Below are 22,070 nucleotides of genomic sequence, written 5' to 3'. Positions count from 1 at the left end.
GCAGTAGGCCGCGGACCAAATCCACAAGATCTGTGGCTAAGAGCATCTCTATCCTCCCTTCCAAACAAACACAAAATCGCCAGCAAAAGATCAGACTTACAGCCAGCCAGCCTGCCCTCTCACCAAAATGGTTACTGGACTATTTTGGATAGCCAAAAGAAAAATACTTCCCCACACTCTGGCTGCCTGAGGAGTCAATCAGTCTAGTCCTTCTCTGATTGCTTTATAGGGCAGTTTTAGGACTGCCCTCTTTGCAAAACAAAAGTGAGCATGCTTATTGGCTCCTGCCTTTTTAATATTAATATTTTGAAAAAATCGGGGTTTTTCATTTGTTCTTTGAGGTTGGTGCATCCGTCGCCCACCGTCACAACTCTTAAAGCAGCAGCAGGTTGCAGGTAAGAGCAGCAGGGAACATCAGAGGGAGGCAGGAGTCACACAAAATGGAGGCAGAGACATGGCTGACTGAGAAATTTAAGGTGAGTGCCCCTCATTTTGCCCATAGATAAGATCCACCCCTGCTAACCCATATGTTTAATGCCCCAAATATATTCTCTTCCAAGTGTTTTTCCTCTCTCCCCCACCCCCCAAATTGAAGAGTTGCTCTTCAAGCTTTCCCTCTGCCCCAATTTATTGTGCACAGATACCATAACGCATACTCTCTCTGTGGGTGTGTGTATGTGTTCAGGTGCTAAGAAATCAGTCTGCTCTATCCACTTATAGCCCTATGCTGGTTACATTTCTTGATGGGAACTTTGAAAGCGGCTAGGATTATACTACTCTTCAAGCATCTAACAGGCTCCTATTGATTATTAAGATTTTGTTAGCGAGACATGTATTTTAATTTCCTTTCCCCTTTAACTGGATAAAAGCTGAGTACTGATTATTATTTTTTAATTTGGTAAATGATAGTGGCAGCAGAAACATTCTCTCGATCACTGGATGAACTCAGCAATCCTGCTCCAAATGACATAATCATAAATGATAATCGGTGTTTTTAAAATGATCAGTACCTGGACAAGAACTTGTCATTAAAAATTCCCTAAACCTATTTAATTACTTATTTAATAAATCCACACACACACCCTTTTGACTTTAAAAACCCTCAAGCTGGCATTTAAAACAATACAAACCATAAAATAAAGCAGATCCATAACAAAACAGCAGCTAAACTCAATGGAGATACAATACAATGAAGGTATCCTTTATTTGGAAGAGAAAATGCTATTGAATTAGTAATACTAAAGGGAAACACTAATGCAAGCCTGAGAAACTAGGATGTACATTGCCTGGCACTTGAATGAGGCCACCAGGCAAACATATCTAGGGGAGCTTCCTAGGAAAGGGCACTTTCAAGATGTCCATCACTCCTCTCATCATTTTGCTCAACATTTTCCTGATGAAGAGTTTTATAGAACTCAAAAACTTGTTTTTTACTGCTTTGTGGCTCTTCAATTGGTCCTAATAAAAGTGTGGCCCTACTCTGGATTGTGAATTTCTGTCTAGGGAAAAGTGGCTCACAAAGTAAGTGCCACCTCAGAACAATCCTGTTCTGGGTTAGCCTATGTCAGAAGGCCCTTTACTTTCATTGATTAAATCTAGATTCAGGTTGTCCAGCAGCACTAAGAGACACACAAAGTAATAAATGCAAACTCTCCAAAGGAATACAAACCTGGAATCAGAATAATACTTGAAATCAAGCACAATTCCATAACTAAACCTGCTTATTTGAGTCATGAAGACGACAAGGGTGTAGAGATTGAGATTAGACAGTCAAGCAGCCATCAGAAAGGAATGTCTTATCTCTGAACCACTAAAAGCCCTGTCCATGGTCCTCCTAATTTCTGAGTTTTCACCCGACACTATTCAAGCTTTTCTTGGTAAAAATGAGGGCAAGTGACTTTTTTTTAAAAAAATGAGAAATGGAAACCAATATTCACATGAAAGCAATGCCATTCTTGTGCAGAAATCATGCAAGAATGGTACACTCAGATGGTGATCAAAGAAAAGGAAGAATAGCAGAAGAACTTCCATCTTTCAGTGGTCCAGCTCTTTGAAGACCCACTGCCCTAAGGCTATAGCCCTATGCACACTTACCTGGGAGCAAGCCTTATTGAACCCAGTGGTCTTTAATTCTGAATTAACCTAGGATTGGATTGTAGGACTGGTTTTTAAGAGTAGTAACTTTCAGACATCTGGATTTCCTATCTTATCGTGACAAATATCATGACAGAAACATACCTGCACCTGGTTACCTACTATTTCACCCCCAGTTAATCAAACATCTTCTCATTTAATGCACTGTAGGTGTGTGTACAACAACAGTTTTTGCCACCCCTTTCTAGGGTTGCCATTTAGGGAGGAATAACTACAGCTGATGCTTTCAAAATATACTGCTCATTTAAAACTCAAACTTGAATATACCCAATACTAGGTTTGAGCAGTGTTGTTAATTTCCTGCCTGCCCAGCCACCCACCCCCATCTGAAATGTGGCATGATGCCTCTACTCGTGCCCCCCCTCCCGCTTCCAGCTGATTCCTATATGCAAAAACATCCTCGGGATCAGACCATGATATTAGTGCAAGGTTATTTCAACGATAGCAAAAATAAGAGAAACATGAGTAGAGCACTCTGGATTGATTTATTATTGCTTTGTAATGAAATAAATGGGGGGGGGCTAAAAATAGTCAGGGCCTCCAAATAGTCAGAACAAAGATCGGGCTTAAAATAGAGGGTTCCCAGATTCAGAACGGGGCTCAGCTATCTATGCTGTTTATAGTTATACAGAAGGCAGGACCCCAGCGGGTGCAACGTCTCCAGTCATGGTGCTACAGTTCATATGCCTTGCAACCTGGAGGTTTTAAAGGGGTCTCAAGCACCTATCATGTTCACCCTGGGTTAATTTGTCTCCCTCTTCATATGCAGCAAAATGTGGAATGGAACTTTACTAATACAAGCATGACTTAGTCTTTTATTGACAATAAATGGATTTTTTTAATGGGAAACTAGGCACGATTTAACCACCCAGATCCAAAATAAATTCATAGCAAAATACACTTACACACATGCTACAGCCAACCAATTACACAATTCGTATATTACTCAGTTCATTATATAATTGCTTCTGTTGATGCATAACTATTTCTCAATATGGTAATTGGTGAAGCAGCTTGCTGTACACTACCATGTTCAAGCCTGAGTGTTTAGTTCAGATAAACATAGCCTTGCTAGCTGTTCTCTATGAGAGACAAGATAAGCTTTTGCTGGGTGAGACAAATTCAGCTTTGAAAGTATTCTAAGTGTTGGCTTCTTATACAAATTTCTTTCCAAGCTAACTCTTCAGGGATATATAAAGCTGTGTCACACCAGGGAGGGCTTTACAGATGGTCTTGGGACTCCTAGCCAGCTAAAAATAATCACAAGGTCTTTCATTGATTAAATATATACTGCTTCTTTTCATTTCTGTGTAATCCATCTGGTGATGTCCATGTGTATAGGCGCTGCTTTGGTTGTTTGAAGAATGTGTTAGAAATGAAGAGATCATTGGACTGGCAGAAACTGATAAGTCATTTTCCTGCTTCCATTTCTGTTTCCGAGGCCATACAGTCAGACTGTGTTTTCCATCTTACTGTTTCCAACTTTGGCATTCCAGTCTCCAACCACCAGTAGCACATCTTGCTTGTATGTTCTTCCAATTTCAAACTGAACTTGAGCATAAAGCTCATCAGCTTACACAGTACACAGAAATCAAATTGATGACATTATTGGGGCAAGGAGGTGGAAGAGCTCAGTTACAATAGCAAAGATGTGGCTGGGGCCCCGATTGTAGAACCGATCATGAACTGTTCATGTACAAGCTCCCAAGTCAAGCTAAAGTGGAAAAACAAAGCTATCCAGTTTCCATGATATGATCTTGAAAATGTACCCACAATTTTCAAGAACATCAGGAACCACTTTTAAGTTCTGAACCTCATTGACAGGGAACCAGAAGAAACGTGGAATGAAATCAAAGAAGTTGTTGAATGCAAAAAGAGACTGCCAAAGACCAAGAAACAGAAGAAAATAAAATGAACAGATGATGGAAATTGCCCAGAAGAGGAGAGAAGCCAAAGTCAAGAAAGAGAAAGACCTCAGGAAGGAACTTAATAGGCAATTACAGAAAGCTGTTAGAAGAGACAAGGAGCAGTACTACAATGGCATCTGTAAAGACCTTGAGGATGGAAACAGACATGGAAAAACAAGGAATGTTTTCCAAAAGATCTCCAAACTCAGAAGGAGGTTCCCTTCCGAACTCGAATTGGTATGATAAGGGATGCCAAAGGACAGATAGTAACTGATTCAGAGAAGATCAAGCAGAGATGGAAGGAGTATACTGAAAACCTGTACAGCAGGGACGTCAACATCCAAGACACTCTAGAACAGGGGTTCTCAACCTTGAGTCCCCAGATGTTGTTGGACTTCAACTTCTATAAACCCCATCCAAAGGCCTTTGAGGCTGCAGATTATGGGAGTTGAAGTCCAATAACATCTGAGGACCCAAGGTTGAGAATCTCTGCTCTAGAATATAAACCCGACATGCAAGAACCTCAAGTAAGGGAAGATGAAGTTAGATCAGCAGTCTGATCATTACTAAGTCAGAAGGTTACAGGAATTGATGGAATAACTATAGCAATATGTCAGGCAACAGAAGAAGAATCAGTCAGGGCTCTAACCAAACTATGCCAGCAAATTTGGAGAACAACGCAGTGGCCAACAGATTGGAAGTCTACATACCCATACCAAAGAAAGGAGACTTAACAGATTGCGCAAACCATCACACAATATTCTTAATTTCACATGCGAGCAAAATAATGCTCAGGATCCAACGCAGATTAGAGCTCTACGTGGAAAGGGAAATGCCGGGTGTTCAAGCTGGTTTCAGAAAAGGCCGAGGAACAAGAGACATCATTGCTGATGCACTCTGGATAATTGAGAAGGCCAAAGAATACAAAAAAGAAGTCAATATGTGCATCCTTGACTACAGAAAAGCCTTCAGTTGCATCAACCATGTCAAGTTGTAGAATATCCTTAGGAAAATGGGCATCCCAGAACATCTCATTGTTCTCATGAGAAACCTATACACAGGACAGGAAGCCACAGTCCGGATGGAACATGGTCAAACAGACTGGTTCTAGATCGGCAAATGGAAAAATAAGCCACTGCATGGTCAATATTTGCACAATATAAGTGGAAAATCAGACATCACCAAGACCTGGCAATGGCTTAAGAATGGCAACTTGAAGAAAGAAACAGAGGGTTTAATACTGGCTGCACAAGAACAGGCACTAAGAACAAATGCAATAAGAGCAAAAGTCGAAAAATCAACCACAAACAGCAAGTGCCGCCTTTGTAAAGAAGCAGATGAAACCATGGACCACCTAATCAGCTGTTGTACAAGCTACCTGTAGCCAAAAATTGGTGGGACCATAAAATTGAAAAAGTCGAAGAAAATGAAGATGTAAAAATATTATGGGACTTCCGACTACAAACAGACAAACATCACACAATACACCAGATATAACTGTAGTCGAGAAGAAAGAAAAACAAGTTAAAATAATCGACATAGCAATACCAGGGGATAGCAGAATAGAAGAAAAAGAAATAGAAAAAATCACAAAATACAAAGATCTACAAATTGAAATTGAAAGGCTGTGGCAGAAAAAGACCAAAATAATCCCAGTGGTAATTGGCGCCCTGGGTGCAGTTCCAAAAGACCTTGAAGAGCACCTCAACACCATAGGGGCCACAGAAATCACCATCAGCCAATTACAAAAAGCAGCTTTACTGGGAACAGCCTATATTCTGCGACGATATCTATAACAGCAACAACATTGACAATAAAATTCTGGCATCCCAGGTCCTTGGGAAGGACTCGAAGTCTGGATAAAACAAACCAGTTAATAACACCTGTCTGACTGTGTAAACAAGAAATAATAATAAACAGTAAAGGATCCAGTACTCAAAAACAACACTGCAGACTAGCTCTTGGTAGGGCTGCAATGAAGGCATTGGAAAGGATATTTCGATGCCATGACGTGTCTATAGCTACAAAGATTAGAATTATTCAGACAATGGTTTTTCCCGTGACACTCTATGGATGCAAAAGCTGGACTTTGAAGAAGCAGGACAAAAAAAAAAGTATTTACACTTTTAAACTTTGGTGCTGGAGAAGACTTTTGACTGCCAGGAAGACATCCAGGAAAATAAACAAATGGATCATAGAACAAATCAATCCAGAATTTTCACTTGAGGCACAAATGACCAGGCTCAAACTATCATACTTTGGACACATTATGTGAAGACCCAGCTCCCTTTAGAAGTCCATAATGCTGGGAAAAGTTGAAGGAAAAAGAAGAAGAGGATGACTAGCAGAAAGGTGGATGGACTTTATTACGACAGCAACGAATGTACCATTGAGAGACCTAGAAGTTGAAGACAGCTCATCCTGGAGAGAACCTATCTATGTGTCGCTAAGAGTCGACACCAACTTGACAGCTCTTAATCAATCAATCAATCTTTTTCATTTGGGCAAATTTTGAGGGATAAAACCGGAGGAACACTTGGGATCTATAAATATGGGTATCTTTGACTTGAATGGTCAAGTCAGTGCCAGATTTAGGCAAAATCTAAGTAAGCTAACCCTTAAGGCCTCACATTATGAGTGGCCTATGAATGAATGAATGAATGAATGAAGACTCTTATGTTTTATGTAATGTATTTTCATTTATAGGTAAATATGTTTATTGCAAGATAACTGTTTTTGTTATTGTCTTGGTTTTTTGTTACACCTTTGCCAAGCTATTGTTAAGCGCCCAGAGATGAAAGTTTGGGGCAGTGTACAAATCTGATAAATAAATAATAAACGATAAAGTAAAGATAAAGCATTATTTCTATTTCATTGTTCTTTTTGTTAGAATAATAAACATTTGGTAATGCTATGGGGCTTTAGCCACCTAATGGCACCGCAGGGAAATGACTTGAACAGCAAGCCAGAGGCTGCTGGTTCTAATCCCTGCTGGTATGTTTCCTGGACTATGGGAAACACCTATATTGGGCAAAAGCAATACAGGAAGATGCCGAAAGGCATCATCTCATACTGCGTGGAAGAAGACAATGCTAAACCCATGCCAAAGAAAAACAACAGGGCTCTTTGGTTGCCACAGAAAAATTCTACTAAAGAAATTTCTACAACAATTCTACCAAAGAAAAACCACAGGGCTCTGTGGTTGCCAGGAACTGACACCGACCACACACTTTACCTTTACGGGCCTTTAAAGCTTGACATACTTAGGGCCTCAGTTTATCATAATCCGGCCTTAAGTCCAGTCTTGTTGTGTATCTATAGAAAGTGCAAGGTTCTGGCATAAAAGAAGCCGTGATGACTGATTTAGAGACCTCCTGGGCAAAATGACATAACCAGGAATACAATACTGAGTGAAAGTTCCTTCAAGGGCACTCATGTCATGAGCTCAAAGGGCAGCCCCATCAAAATAGCTAAGATCCCATTCAAATCTCACCTGGGGAATCTAGGCACCACTGGGTAAAGTGAGAAAAGTTACCTCAGGAATATACAAACATAGAACTGGTTCAGGATGAATGTTTGCTCTTTACTACCTCAAATCCAGCCACCTGTGATTTTAAGATGGTGGTGTATCAACTCCAATTACTAGCTTCTTGGTGCCCGAATTCCACTTTGCCTGTTAATATAAGCCTTCACTCAAGGGTGTAACTATAACTGAACAAGGAGTGAGGTGGGATAAAAATGTCCCTGGAACCCTGAGATAGTGGTGTGCACGGAACCGCTGCAGCACGGTCCGGCACTGAGGGGGGTCTACCTTTAAGGGCGGGGGGGTAGTACGTACCCCTCCCACTGCTCTTCCCCCTCCGGCACTGCATTTAAGATCAATGTTTTGGGGGCGGCAGCGTTCCTCCCTGCTGCCCCTGCCCCCGTCGTTGCCCAGAAGTCCAGTATATACGAGTACGCATGCGCCCGTCGTGGCGCGCGCGCCTGTCGCCGCCGTGCGTGCGCCGCATACGTCACACACACGCGTATGTGGCACGTGCGCGCATGGCGGCGACAGGAGCGCGTGCGCTGCGACGGGCGCATGCATACTCGTATATACTGGAATTCCGGGCAACGACGGGGGCAGGGAGGAATGCTGCCGCCCCCAAAACATTGATCTTAAATGCAGCGCCAGAGGGGGAAGAGCGGCGGGAGGGGTAAGTACTACCCCCCCTTAAAGGTAGACCCCCCCTCAGTGCCGGACCTGTCCAGTTCCGAACCGGTTCAGAGGCCTCTAACATGGCCTCCGAACCGGTTCGTGCACATCCCTACCCTGAGAGAGGGGAGCCTGCTGGCTGGGTGATAGCTTGCTCTTTGCTTTTCCCCTCTTGCCTCACTGTAGAAGGGGGGCAGAGGCCCACCTTCCTTTTTTGTCCTAGTGTCCACTAGCCACCTTGCTACATACACTGATGAGTTGCTCCTGAGGATCAGAATGTTCCTATAGTACAGATTAGGGATGTGCAAAACGTTTTGCGGCCGGAAGGTTCTGACTCAGAACGGGCTGTTTCGAGTGTTCCAAGCACCATTTTGGAATCCAAAGTGGCTCTCAGAACAGGGTCATTCTGTCGGAACCACCAGCTTGACCGGTTGTTCTGATGGAACATTTTAGGGATTTTGCATTCTGTTCTGAGCTCAGAATGGAACTCATACTCTGTGCTGGGCACATCCCTAGTATAGATTGCATGCCTTCCTGTGGATTGCATTGTAAGATACTATAAAGTAGCTTAGCAAACTCCAGAATTTCACCCTGGACACCATCACTCATATCCAGTCATATGTGGTTGACAGGTGGCTGTTCCATTAAGCAGGGTGAGGGAGTTGCCTCAGGGATGGGCATGAAGGGTTCAGGGGACTGGAAACTGCTGGCCCCATCCAACCCATGGCTCTCCCTTCTGCCTGCTGCCACCACTCACCCCACTGGAGCATGCTGTTCATTTTACTCTCCTTCCCCTGTTGGGCGTATGCCTCTTCCCCTCTGCCCTTGGCACTAGCTTGGAATGTTCTTCCCTTCACTGCTTGGCTTGGTGGCATCTTCTGAGAGTGCTTCCATGCCACTGCCTCAGCAGCCTGGACTGAGAATGCTGAGCACTTGCCAGTAAATGGCAAGGGCATCATATTGTTCTTCATCCCAGGCAGCAAGATGTCCTGGACTGTCCCTGGTGGTTGATTGTTCTCAACAGGTAGCAACGATATGAGACCATATTTCCCTATGTTTATATTTGAATTTCATTTCACATATCCCAAATTTCATGAAATTTATTGAACATCAAGGATATTCCAAAAAGCATTCTGTGGAAATAGCTTTAATTGATTTTCTCTTGAAAAGAAGAATACAAATATGATTAATCATATCAAATTCATCATCAAATATGATGAATATCTATATACCGCTTTTCAACACAAGTTCCCAAAGCGATTTACATATAAATTAATTAATTAATTAATTAATTTAATTTAATGGCTCCCTGTTCCCAAAGGGCTCACAATCTTAAAAAGAAACATAAGATAAACACCAGGAACAGCTACTGGAAGGATGCTGTGCTGTGGATGGATAGGGGTAGTATATGCTTACCTAAGAGATGTTCATGGATGGGTTTCCCATTCCACCTATTTTCCATTAGTGCAGCAATTAATTATGCTCCATATCAACGCATTCATATTTTCTTAAACATTTGACATCTTGTAACACAGTCAAATTAATCCTAGTTTGAATTTGCAGAGCCCACATATTTTCAACTTCTGGGGTATGTTATCACATACAACTTGCTTCTGCCTGGTTCTATTATTTTTGCAGTCTTCCACACTGAATAAGTTGAATAAATAATTTATATTGGATTCATTTGTAGCTTATGTCCAGAGACTTGTGTAGTAAATTAGGCTAGAACACACAGTGCAGCCTTCTTGTAATGTTCATTATAGAAGAACAAAATATTTTCCTCTGCTCCATTGCTATAGAATAGCAATGTGAGGTCTTTGGCCTGCTGTGGGCCTGATTATTTACTATTTCTCAAACACTCTTTCACTTCAGGATATTCCACCCCCCCGCCCAATTCATTCAAGTGGACTGTTGCACAAATAAGGAGGAGCTTTAGAAACTTGATTCTTTTCAACAGAGGCAAGAGGGGCTCCTATAAGGAAAGAGCTCATTACGAGAGGCATACTAACATGCTAATGTTGGTAGCCCATTTGCAAGAGTGATGTCTCTAATTGCTCAGACCCTTTTACAATTGTTGTCTGATTGAGCTAGAGTTCTTTTATACAGATAAAAGGGATTTTGGAGAAAACCGTCTCCCAGCTACTGGATTGTCAGTCTAGAGGGCATTTCCGAAGAGATTAATGATGTCGCCTGTAATATAAGAAAACTTTGCATAAATGAGATTATGGTGTCTGCAGAAACTTGCCAAATGGTATTCATTCAGAGTAAATATCTTTAATTAAAAGTTTTGAGGTATTTTTATTCCTGAACTAATGAGTTCTGCTGTGATTCCCCTCAGGAATTAATTTACCTTCTTAATTCTTATTCATTTCTAAGATATGGCTGTTTAAATCTTATTCGGAACTGGCGGCTTTCTTAAGCATATTCATCATGAATAAAAAGGTCATGGTACAATATTGACATATTGTTGGTGTGGATGTAGAATTGTGCTAGCTTTGTAATAGTAGTGATATATAATGTACTTGGCTAACTTGCAAGTTATAAAATGTAGAAACAAGAAACAATATATTAATGTTCAATATTGTAATAACTGGCTGAATCGCAAGCTCTTAAACAATGTATCAATTTGTACTAGCTCACCTGTAACCCATTGAGCCATGTGATCTTGACAAATGGGAATGCTTAGGTAGTACTTACGAATGGTATGTATGGAGGAACGCATGAGTGAGCAACATGAAGAGCGCCCCTAGTCCCCACTCCCTCTCTAACACATACAATGTCTGGAAAGACGCCAAGGCCCGAAGAGAACCAGGGAGGACTGCCAGTGACTGCCAGTGACGTTGCAAGGGAAGAAAGAGCTGAAGGAGACAGGATGGGTACGTCTTGTAATCACAGAGATGAAAAGTGGACTGCAAATGTACCAACCGGAACTGGACTGGAAACTTCCCTTTATAAGTCAGGCAGGAACCCAGAAGACCCTGGAGAAGCACTAACATCCCAAGCGAGGCCTCTACGCTTCTTCCAACACCCCTTTCAAAGACTGATCACCTTTGGAGTGGGGCTGGGTGAGTATGTGTGTGTGTGCATGTGTGCGTGTATGACTTAGAAGCTAGCTTGCTGTTTTGTTGGCTATAATAAACATGGATCCTTGATTGAGTAAAACCAGCTGGTGTCTGTGTCCGTTTCCTGGGGCTACCTTGTTGTTGGTGGTGCAGTGCTAAAGGACTTAGAGTAAATAAAGGTCCCACATATTTGGTGGAGAATTGCGGGTCCTCTAATCTGTCCTTGTGCGACTGCGCTGACCAAGAGGGCAAGTGTAGCAGGGATTGCGGAGCAGATTTGGGTTTAGATACCCATAATGTCTTTCTTCAGGAAGAAAGAGGACAGGCCATCGTTTTCATTGCAGGAGCATTGCCCTGCTCCCAGAGATAAAGCGGATGGTCAGTAGATGTTTGGTAACTTGACCTTCTCGTTGGAGAAGGAGCTTCTTGTGAAGCGTGAGACTGACCTTCTCGTTGGAGAAGGAGCTCCTGGTGGAGCGTGAGACAAAAGATGTGAGAGACGCTGTTTGTGAGGGTATAAAGGATGAATTAGAAACCCTGCAGCGTACCTTGGACGCCTGGAGCTTGGATGTGGCTCAGCAGGCTGTGGATTCCCGTATCTATGAGGGGTACAGGGAAATGGTTATAAGAAATAACCTTGAGACTGCGTCACAGCAGAAATCTGTTTTGATAGCCTTGGTGTATTCTATTTTAAAAGATGTGATGGAAATTTTGGGAAACTTGGTGGAGAAAAATGCAGGATATGTGAAAGTTTTACAATAGATAGAACAGGGAAATTTGCTTATGAGACAGGATTTGATTGGAAGAGGGGGGGAAATTGGTGGGGTACACAGTAAAAATTAAATAGACAGACTAAGATCCGAAGAAAGTGGGGGAACCCGCTGGTTTTGAATTGAGTTGCACATATGGGAGGGAACTCCGACATTGAGTCTCATAGAAGACTTTTCTCCTCCAAAGGATATGGAGGATGGATATAGAATGTTCAGTACTTTAGACAGTTACTGACATAAAGAGAAATAAATGAAACTGAGGACTCTGTTTGCAAGAGTTTACAGGAAATACAGAAGTGCAGGCAGAACCTCAGACACAGCAATAGTCAAACTGCGCTTTGCCCAAGAGAGTTGTGTCAGAAAAATGAATTCACTAAATTAGTAGAGAAGGGAAACAAACCTGGAAGATCCGTTCCAGAGATTTTGGGAGGAAGTAACTGTAGTTTAAATTAAAAAACCAATTGATCCAGGAGGAACTGTGTAAGGCATACTCCTCCTGCAAGACATTTGGGCACATTTTGCAAAGCCAGAGATCACAGGAGCCAAGTTAGTCCAGCAGAAGACTGTGCTAGTAGCTTTATTACATACAGCCCTAAAAGATGTCTTAGGAGTTCTGGGAAATTTAGCAGATAAAAGTATGAGAAATGTAACAGTGGTTTTTATGTGGAATGAGTGTAAGTGGAAGGAAAGACAGTATGTGGAAAGGAAGGAAACTTGGCAAGTTGAAGAAAAGATTGGGGGAAGAGAGAGAGATCTTGCTTCATATGAAGAGCAGAATGTGTAAGGTTTTATTGGTTAAGTTTGTGTTTTGTCTTGGTGTTGTGTCATTTGTTCTGTCCTGACAAAAGAAAAAAAAAAAGAGGGAAACCAGATCTGGGAAAAATATATATAGCTTCTATGAAGTGTTAAGCACAAAGAAAGAGTTAAACTGGTCTCAGACAGGCAGAGAACAAAAAGCAGTTGAGGAAAAGCCTGTAGAATTTAGTTGTTTGCTCATAAGCTTGATGCCCTGTGCTAAGACTTAAGCGTGCTTGTGAGCAAACATGGGCACCCTTTATGGGCACCCTTTGCCTGGCGTACCACATGCAGTTTATAATGGGTAGCTGTTTATTCTATTGACTCCTGAATATGGGTTTTAGACACGTTTAAGGTGTATTTGATTTTGGAAACTGGAAAGAAAAGGGATCATTGACCACTATGTTTTTTCTTATTGTAGCTAAATATAAAAGGTGTAATTCCTGTGCTTTAACCATGGTATGTGAGTCTTGGGGAAAGTAGGAAGCCTTTTCCTCTCTCCCTGTTTCAATAAAATCTCCTGGGAAACCAGCCAAAACTTCTAGTTAGATATCAGCCACAACCAGTCAGAGGAATGGCTAATTGAGAACTCCAGTTTGCAACCTATTCTAATTCACTAAACTTTTTATCAAGAGATTTAAAGCATATTTTACTATTAAGATTAAATGTAAGATAACTAACTGCTGAAAATAGGTTAATACCAAGCAGTGTATGTTTATGGCCATTTTCCTGTAAACACTCAGGATTTTGTTTGTAATTTTTTTGTATGAGGTTGTTTCTTTGGAAGCACTTTCATGAGGAAGCAAAAGGGAGCCTTTATGTTCTGAAGATGGGTAACACTTTGGACATATACTGAATAATTCTTCTGTAAATGATTGTGCTTCTCTTAAAGTTGAAATAGGGTGAATTAACCCTTTACCAGTCTACAAGTAGAACCAGGGATACTGGATTAGCAATGTTCATGTATTCAAAATTTGGAAAGGATTCTAAGGTAACTCAGCTGAACCTGTTTAAATTGATCTCTTGTTTATTTTGGGTTTTGGTATTGTCTTATCTGTGATGTCATTAGACTTTTTGGTTATTGATAAGGTAATGAGCAAAAGGGAGTCTCTATAAAAGCCAAGGCATATGGATACCCTGCAAAGAGAATGAACTCCCCCAGATCAATTGTGTAATCTATGCGCATGCGAAACCTTGTGATTTATTTTTCAGATGAACCCGAGAAAGATGATCCCACTTTGCTTTATAGCATGTATGATAAGAACACAATGCTCAGCAATTGGTGGCTTCGACATGCACAGTCCTTGTTTGACCTTTATGGACCTACTGCCGAGATTTATTATGAGTCTCCTCTTTCTGTCTCCTCTTTTGCTTTCGTACCTTCTTTGTTTACAGAGCCTTCAGTGATCGTTGGTGGATTGACTTATGAAGGCACCCTCTTCAGTGAAACTCCAGCTAAACTTAATAGTGTCCCATGGCGCTGCATGCACTTTAACACTATACCAAAGGCCTATGTTTTTGCTGTCACAGTACTGGTGTTTGGAATTCCAAAATACAGGGTTATGTGGAGGCTAAGCCTCTTCTGGATAAATTGGGAAACTACACTTACTGCTCTGACTATTTTTGGCTGTGGGGTTCTCGGAATGCTTCTCATGTTTATGATGTCTTGTTCAATGAAACCTCATTTGTAGATTTGTATCCCACCCATCCCTTGCTCTTCCCTTATAATTCGGGAAAGGGTTCAATTTGTGGGGGTTGGCAGATGCGGGATCCCAATTTGTGGTTCTTCTTTAATGGGTGGGCTACAAATTATCACTCTGGTAACTATCAATGTGCAGCTATTGGTTATTTGACTTTCTCCGCTCAGGTTGTACTACCTCAAAATCATTCCCAGTTGCATTCCCACAGTGAGCCTCATCGCCGTCGTGAGGCAGGACACTATATGGGGCCTAATTGTAATGATGAGGTTATTGTGGGAAAGCAACTGTCTACCTCTGAGGGTTCCAGGGTGGCGGGAGGTATATTTACTAGTCTTTTGACCTTGGGAGCCTACACTGGGGTCCTCACCCAGGAAAACAGAAAGAGCATTTTGGGTCTGAACTGTCGTATGGAAAAGATGGTTAATGCTACTGGCATCATTGTTCGTGCCATCCAGACTGAGGTCGAAGAACTAAATCAGGAACTGATGCAACACCGTGTGGCTTTGGACTACCTCTTAGCCAGGGAGGGGGGCTATTGTAAGGTGATTAAGAATGGTTGTAAACTTGTATTTCATGATTTAAATGCAACTCTGGAATCTCAACTCCAATTGCTGGATAATTCAATTCAACATAACATTGAGGGACCCGGTGACTGGTGGTCATAGCTGACCTCTTGGCTCCCTAGTCCCACTTGGTTTCGTTCGCTTCTACTGGGTTTCTTAGCTTTCTGTTTTATGCTGCTACTTACTTGCTGCTGTATACAATTTCTACCTCTGCTTTGTCGGTCCTGTGTGCTAGGTCCTGCACAACCAACGGAAATCCCCTTGACAGCTGTCACCAAAAACTGATGGCTGCTTCTCCAGTGTTTCAGCAGTCATCAAGTGGGGGAATATGTAGAATTGTGCTAGCTTTGTAATAGTAGTGATATATAATGTACTTGGCTAACTTGCAAGTTATAAAATGTAGAAACAAGAAACAATATATTAATGTTCAATATTGTAATAACTGGCTGAATCGCAAGCTCTTAAACAATGTATCAATTTGTACTAGCTCACCTGTAACCCATTGAGCCATGTGATCTTGACAAATGGGAATGCTTAGGTAGTACTTACGAATGGTATGTATGGAGGAACGCATGAGTGAGCAACATGAAGAGCGCCCCTAGTCCCCACTCCCTCTCTAACACAGACAATGTCTGGAAAGACGCCAAGGCCCGAAGAGAACCAGGGAGGACTGCCAGTGACTGCCAGTGACGTTGCAAGGGAAGAAAGAGCTGAAGGAGACAGGATGGGTACGTCTTGTAATCACAGAGATGAAAAGTGGACTGCAAATGTACCAACCGGAACTGGACTGGAAACTTCCCTTTATAAGTCAGGCAGGAACCCAGAAGACCCTGGAGAAGCACTAACATCCCAAGCGAGGCCTCTACGCTTCTTCCAACACCCCTTTCAAAGACTGATCACCTTTGGAGTGGGGCTGGGTGAGTATGTGTGTGTGTGCATGTGTGCGTGTATGACTTAGAAGCTAGCTTGCTGTTTTGTTGGCTATAATAAACATGGATCCTTGATTGAGTAAAACCAGCTCCTTTCTCAGTGCTGGGTGAGGACATCTCACATGCGAAATGCCACAGCTAAAGACCCTGGAGGGAGGGCGATGCTGGCTACTGGGGAGGAAGACCGTGTTTGAGAACATGCCTGCCAAAGGCTGCCTCTGCAGAGTGCCAGAGGTCTAGCATGTAGTGCCTTGTAAAGGTAGTTGGAGCGGACCATGTTGCTGCTCTACAGATGTCCTCAAGGGGGGCGTTCGTAGAAAATGCTGCTGATGTTGGTGCTGAGCGGGTGGAGTGAGCTGTTAGCCTCAGAGGGGTAGGCAGGTGCGGTATTTTGTATGGCAGGGCAATACAGGCCTTTATCCATCTAGCCAGAGTGGCTGATGATACTGGTTGTCCCATTGTGGATGGTAGGAAGGATAGAAAGAGGGCTTCTGTGGCCCTGAAGGGTGATGTCCGTTTGAGGTAAGCCTTTAGGCACCAGCGGACATCTAGTTTGTGCCATTCCTTTTCCTAAGGGTGGGAGGGTTTGGGGCAGAAGGAGGGCAGAATGAGGTTCTGGGATCTGTGGAAGACTGTGGAATGAGGGGTCCAGTATCAGCATCACCAAATCCAAGGAGAATATGTAGAACTTGTTGTTGGCGGATAGCGCCCTGAGCTCTGACACTCGCCTGGCGGAGGTGATGGCTACTAGGAATGCCGTCTTCATGGAGAGGATCCACAGTGAGATAGAGCGCAGCAGCTCAAATGGGGGTGCATGCAGGACTAAGGACCTTGTGCAGGTGCTAAGAAGAGGGGAACCTGTGTACCACCGGTAGCGATATAAGCATTGCCCCCCACAGGAATCACCTCAAGTGAGGATGGGATGATATGCTCTTCCCCTTAGGTGGTGTATGGAGGGTTCTCAGCACAGCTGAGTGGTGCTTAATGGTGTTTGCCCGCAGACCCTTGTCCAGACCATCCTGAAAGAAGGCCAATAGCTCCGGGAGGCCGCAGTCTGTGGGCATGAGCTTGCGTTGTATACACCAGCGCAGGAATACGCAATATTTGGACTGGTAGATTCTGTTTGTTGAAGGTCATCTGGATGGGTGTCCGGAACTCTCTTGTTGTAACCCAGGCGGCCTAGCAGGCTGTGTTTAGTCACCAGGAGGCAAGCCTGAACCAGGTTGGGTTGTGGTGTGAAATCGGGCCTTGGTTGAGTAGATCGTCTCTTGCCGAGAGGGACCATGGGCTATCCACCGCTAGATGCAAGTTCTCCGGGAACCACGGGCGGCATGGCCAATGAAGTGCTACCAGGATCACCTGTGCCTCTTATCAGCTGGACCCAGCATAGGAACCTGGCGAGTAGTGGCACTGGAAGAAAGGCATACAGAGCTCTTGGGGCCAGGGACTGGACATGGGATCCACTGCCTCCACTCATGGATACGGGAAGCATGAGAAGAAACGTGTCAGTTGGGAGTTGTGCTGGGACGCGAAGAGGTCCACCTCCGGCCATCCCAGAGCTTCCATGATGAGCCTGAAGACCTCGGGATTGAGCCTCCACTCCGCTAGATGGAACTCCTGGCAGCTCAGCCAGTCTGCTTGTGTGTTCATTGCACTGCAGACTTGATGAGCTATGATGGAGGTGAGATGCCTTTCTGCCCACTGCAACAGGAGCATTGCTTCTTCGTGCAGGGAGTGTGATCTGGTCCCTCCTTGGTGGTTTACATGTGCATTGGCGGTCATGTTGTCCATTCTGATGAGCACATCCTTGGAGCTGACCAGCTGGGTGAAGGCCTCGAGTGCTAGCCAAATGGCCCTCAGCTCCAGCCAGTTCATGCTGCGGTGTTTTTCTTGAAGAACCCACGTTCCTTGGGCTGAGCGTAAGAGACAATGTGCCCCCCATCTGTGGAAGCTGGTGTCTGTCATCATTATCACTTGATGGGGGTCCAGGAAGGGCTTCCTCTGGCTTAGGGTTGTCGTGCTCATCCACCAGCACAGGGATTTCTTGTTCGAAGTGGGGAGGATGACCATAGTTTGGCGCCTCAGTGCAATCTCTTGTTGGTGGGGTAGGAGGAACCACTACAGTGGTCTGAGGTGGAAACGTGCCCATGGCACCACCTCCAGTGTGGATACCATTAGGCACAGAAGTTGTGCTAACAGCATGATATGCACTCTGCTGGAGACCATGATGGAGCAGATGAGGTCTAGAATCCTGGTCCTTCAGTCGCTGGGGAGAAATAGTTTGTCCTGTATGGTGTCTATGATTACTCCCAGGTATTGGATTTGTGTGGAGGGTGTCAGCTGACTCTTTGATTCGTTTACTAGGAACCCGTGTGAAGATAGTGTCTCAAGCGTGTTGGATACATATTGAGTGGCGGAGCCTCTGGACTATACGAGGATGTCATCCAGATAAGCAAATAGCCTGACTCCCCTGAGCCTGAGGTGGGCCTGCAGTGGGGCCAATACCTTGGTGAATATCCTTGGTGCTGATAACAGCCTAAATGGGAGTGCCTTGTATTCGTAATGGTGTCCCTGGTAGAAGAAATGCAGCAGATGCCAGGAGTCTGGATGAATTGGGATGTGGAGGTATGCTTCTGTGAGGTCGATGGATGCCAGCAGATCTCCATGGTGCAGGTTTCCTGCTGTTTGTCGTAAATCTGTTAGCTCGGCTAACCCAATAGGATTTACAACCCCCTTCAGCACTCCCCCTCTGAGTTAACTGAAAGTAGCAGCGAAGCTACACGAAGGAAAATAAAAGGCTCTCAAAGAAAACAGTAAATGCATTAAGTCCCCTGAACTGAACTAGGTACCCCACTCTAACAATAACGGAGTAATAACTGAAAAGAAAACACAGAACAAAGAATGAAAGGAACGAAGGACACCGGAACAAAGAATTAACGGAACAAAGCATCAGAAATCAAGTCTGGCAGCTGTTCTGAATCCTCAGCTCCAGAGTCTGGTCTCTCTGCCAAATCCTGTTGCTGTGCCTCTGAGCCTCACTAGCAGGCAAATCCTCCCGTTCCTGCTCCTGACACTATTGAACGAAGCATCTCCATTCTGAACCTCCTGTGCTCAACCCATCTGTTCAGGAACTTGAGGTCCAAGACTGCCCAGGATGTTCTGTCTTTTTTGGTTATGGGGAACAAGATGGAGTAGATACCTTGACGGTGCTGCAGCTGAGGGACAGGTTCTACTGTGTTGATGGTCAGGAGGTGGTCTATTGCTTGATGAAGAGCAGTTTGTTTTTGGAATGATTTTGACCGCGTTGGCATGAAGCAGTGTCGGGGGTTTGACGTTAACTCTATTTGGCATCCGTTCCCCATTTGTCAGTTATGGAGGTCTCCCATGCTTGATAGAATTGAGCCAGGCGACCTCCCACCTGACCCAAGTCAGAAGGCCTGGTGTGACGTGTTTTGCTGGCCAAACTGCTGCTTTGGAGGGTTAGGTCTGGCATTGAAGCGTTGCCTGTGGTCCCTTTCAGTGGGGAGGTAGCCAGGGCGAAAGGGCTGAAAGGGCTGGTTGAACCTCTTGTTTGGTCGCTTCTCCTCGCGTATGGTGGATGGAAGTGCCTTCTTCTGGTCTCTGGTCCCACCAAAATGTCCTTTAAGGCCTCATCCCCAAATAGCTTGGTGGCGGAGAAGTAGACTTGCTGGTGTTTCAGTCACAGTGCCCACATGGCTACCATGTTGTTGGCTGTGGTGCGTGCCCCGAAGCGCATTGCATCGGGTGTTGTATCTGCTATTAATTTCCTGCGCCTTTTGGATTTTTAAGAGAATCTGTTTCTGCTGGTGGGGGTCCAGCGTTGGTAACTGTAACAGCTCATCCGTCCAGAGTAGGGCAGCCCTGGAGAGGATGGAGGCTGCAGTGGATGCCCTTATGGAGTGGGAGGTACATTTGTTATTCTTTTTCAGTTGAAACTCTAGTTTCTTTTCAGTGGAGTCCTTAAGAACTGACTCCCCATCTTTAAGTAACACTACTCCCGACACGAGAGCGGCCATGTGAGCATCCACTGGAGGCACTTGGAATAAAGTGGTTGCCGAGGGGATGAAGCCGTAATGCTTACTGGCCAAGGTGGTGGTCTTTTTCTGCATGGCTGTGGCCTGCCACTCCTGGTGCAAAACCTCTGAGAAGGTTTCTGGTAAGGGAAACCGGAGGTCTTAAGATGGTGTGGTGGGAAGCACCAGATACTCCCTGGAAGGGGTGGCATGGTCGTTCATGCCTTCAATTGTGAGGCCCAGGGTTTTGAGGGCCTTTATGAATACGTTTGAGAAATCCTCTGGGAGAAACAGTCTGCGTGAATGTGGGGCCTGTTCTACCTGATGGCCATCTGACCATTCCCCTTCCTCTTTTGAGTCTGCTCCAGGATCTGGCTCATTAGGTAGATCCTTGGGTGACCCTGGCCTGGTGGGCTCTGCTGCAGGATTGTCTGAGTCTTGGGGAGACAGGGGATCTGGGGTCCTGCCAGGGTGAGGATCTGGTGACTCTTATTCACAGAGGAGTGGGGAGTGGGCGCCTCGGTGCCTTTCTATACCTCCTATGCAGCCTTTTCTTATGGCTATGATGGCTTTTGCCCCTATGGCTCTTCCTCCTTTTAGGTGGAGATCTTGAAGAGGCTGTTGAGGGCTCTGAATCCTCCAATAGGGAGGGGGAGGAGTGGCCCAATCTGTGCCTTGCCCATTTTTTGTGGGGTCTGGGTGGCGGGAGGCTGCCCATAGTTTGCTGGAGCATGCCAGCAAACCAGTCCATCCATGCCTGCGTGCCCCATATAGTGGGGGGGGGGCAGGGACATCTGGGGCTTTGGGGGCCATTGGTGCCAGGGCAGTGGTGTCTAGGGGTGGGGATCCCATGGGTAACGCTGGTCTTACATGACTGGGATTTACTATCCTCGCTTGGCTTATTGCCTGTCTGGATGGGCTGTTGCAGGAGTGTGGTCATGGTGGAGTCTCCTGTGCTCTCATCGTCCCCTGGGGTCATCTCTTGGGCCTCGCTGTCCTCCTTGCCTGAGACCTCTGCTGATGCTGCCTCACCACTCTCTTTCTGAGCTTTTCCGTCTCGCCTGGCTGGCGCGGTGGCGGTGCAAGGCTTGGCGGGTGCAGCAATGGCTGTGGCACACTGTGGTGGATTCCTGTTGGTCTCCTCCTGTGTCGGGATGTCGGCGTGGCTCTCTTGGCAGGCACGGGGTGAGGAGGAGTGGTAACGCCTGCTGGCATGTGCTATAGTGGCCTGATCCGTGGCGTGGTGGTCCAAAGTTGGATCCACGCCCTTGTGGCTCCCACCGGCTCCTGACTTGGACACGTTGGTCCATGGCAGGGTGGCTTGTGAGGCGGAGATCAGCATGTGGTGGCACTGGGCTCTGCCTGATGCTGCCGGCTCCGTCATCCGCTCAGTCGTCCGCTTTGTTTTGGGCAGCAGGGCATGTAAAATGCCCTAATCCTGAGGCTCCATGGATGAATGCAGGAGGCAGGGGGAAGCGTGAAAAGAGAGGAGCTGGGGAGGGAAGTGGAGCCGGGAAGGAAAGTGGAGATGAGAGGAGAAGCGAGGCGTTGGAAGAAAAGTTTTTTTGGGTTTTTAAAAAAGAAGTTGGCAAGAGGACAGAGGTTGGAAGGGTTCAAAATGTCGAGAGGTAGAGGCAAGGCTAGAGGAGCACAGCTCCATGGAGCGTGCTGGAGTGTAGCAGGATGACCTAAACTGGGAAGAGTTATCCTCCCGGGCCACTTAAAGGCTTTCAATTTGAATTGATGATGTCCTGCACTGGAGCATGTTGGGAAGGATAACGCATGTGAGATGTCCTCACCCAGTAGCTGAGAAAAAGGATGATTATATTTAGGTAAATTAAAACTGTAGAGGTAAGAGAAACATACTGTAGAAATGACTGGAGGATAAAGTATAGTTACTGAAAGGCTTCAGTCTCCCTACTCGCTTGTGTGGATTATCTTTCAGTAGCAGGGTTGCATTA

The sequence above is a fragment of the Hemicordylus capensis genome, chromosome 3 (assembly GCF_027244095.1).
Source record: "Hemicordylus capensis ecotype Gifberg chromosome 3, rHemCap1.1.pri, whole genome shotgun sequence".
In the NCBI taxonomy this organism is placed as follows: Eukaryota; Metazoa; Chordata; class Lepidosauria; order Squamata; family Cordylidae; genus Hemicordylus; species Hemicordylus capensis.
Note: the sequence above shows the minus strand (reverse complement) of the source record.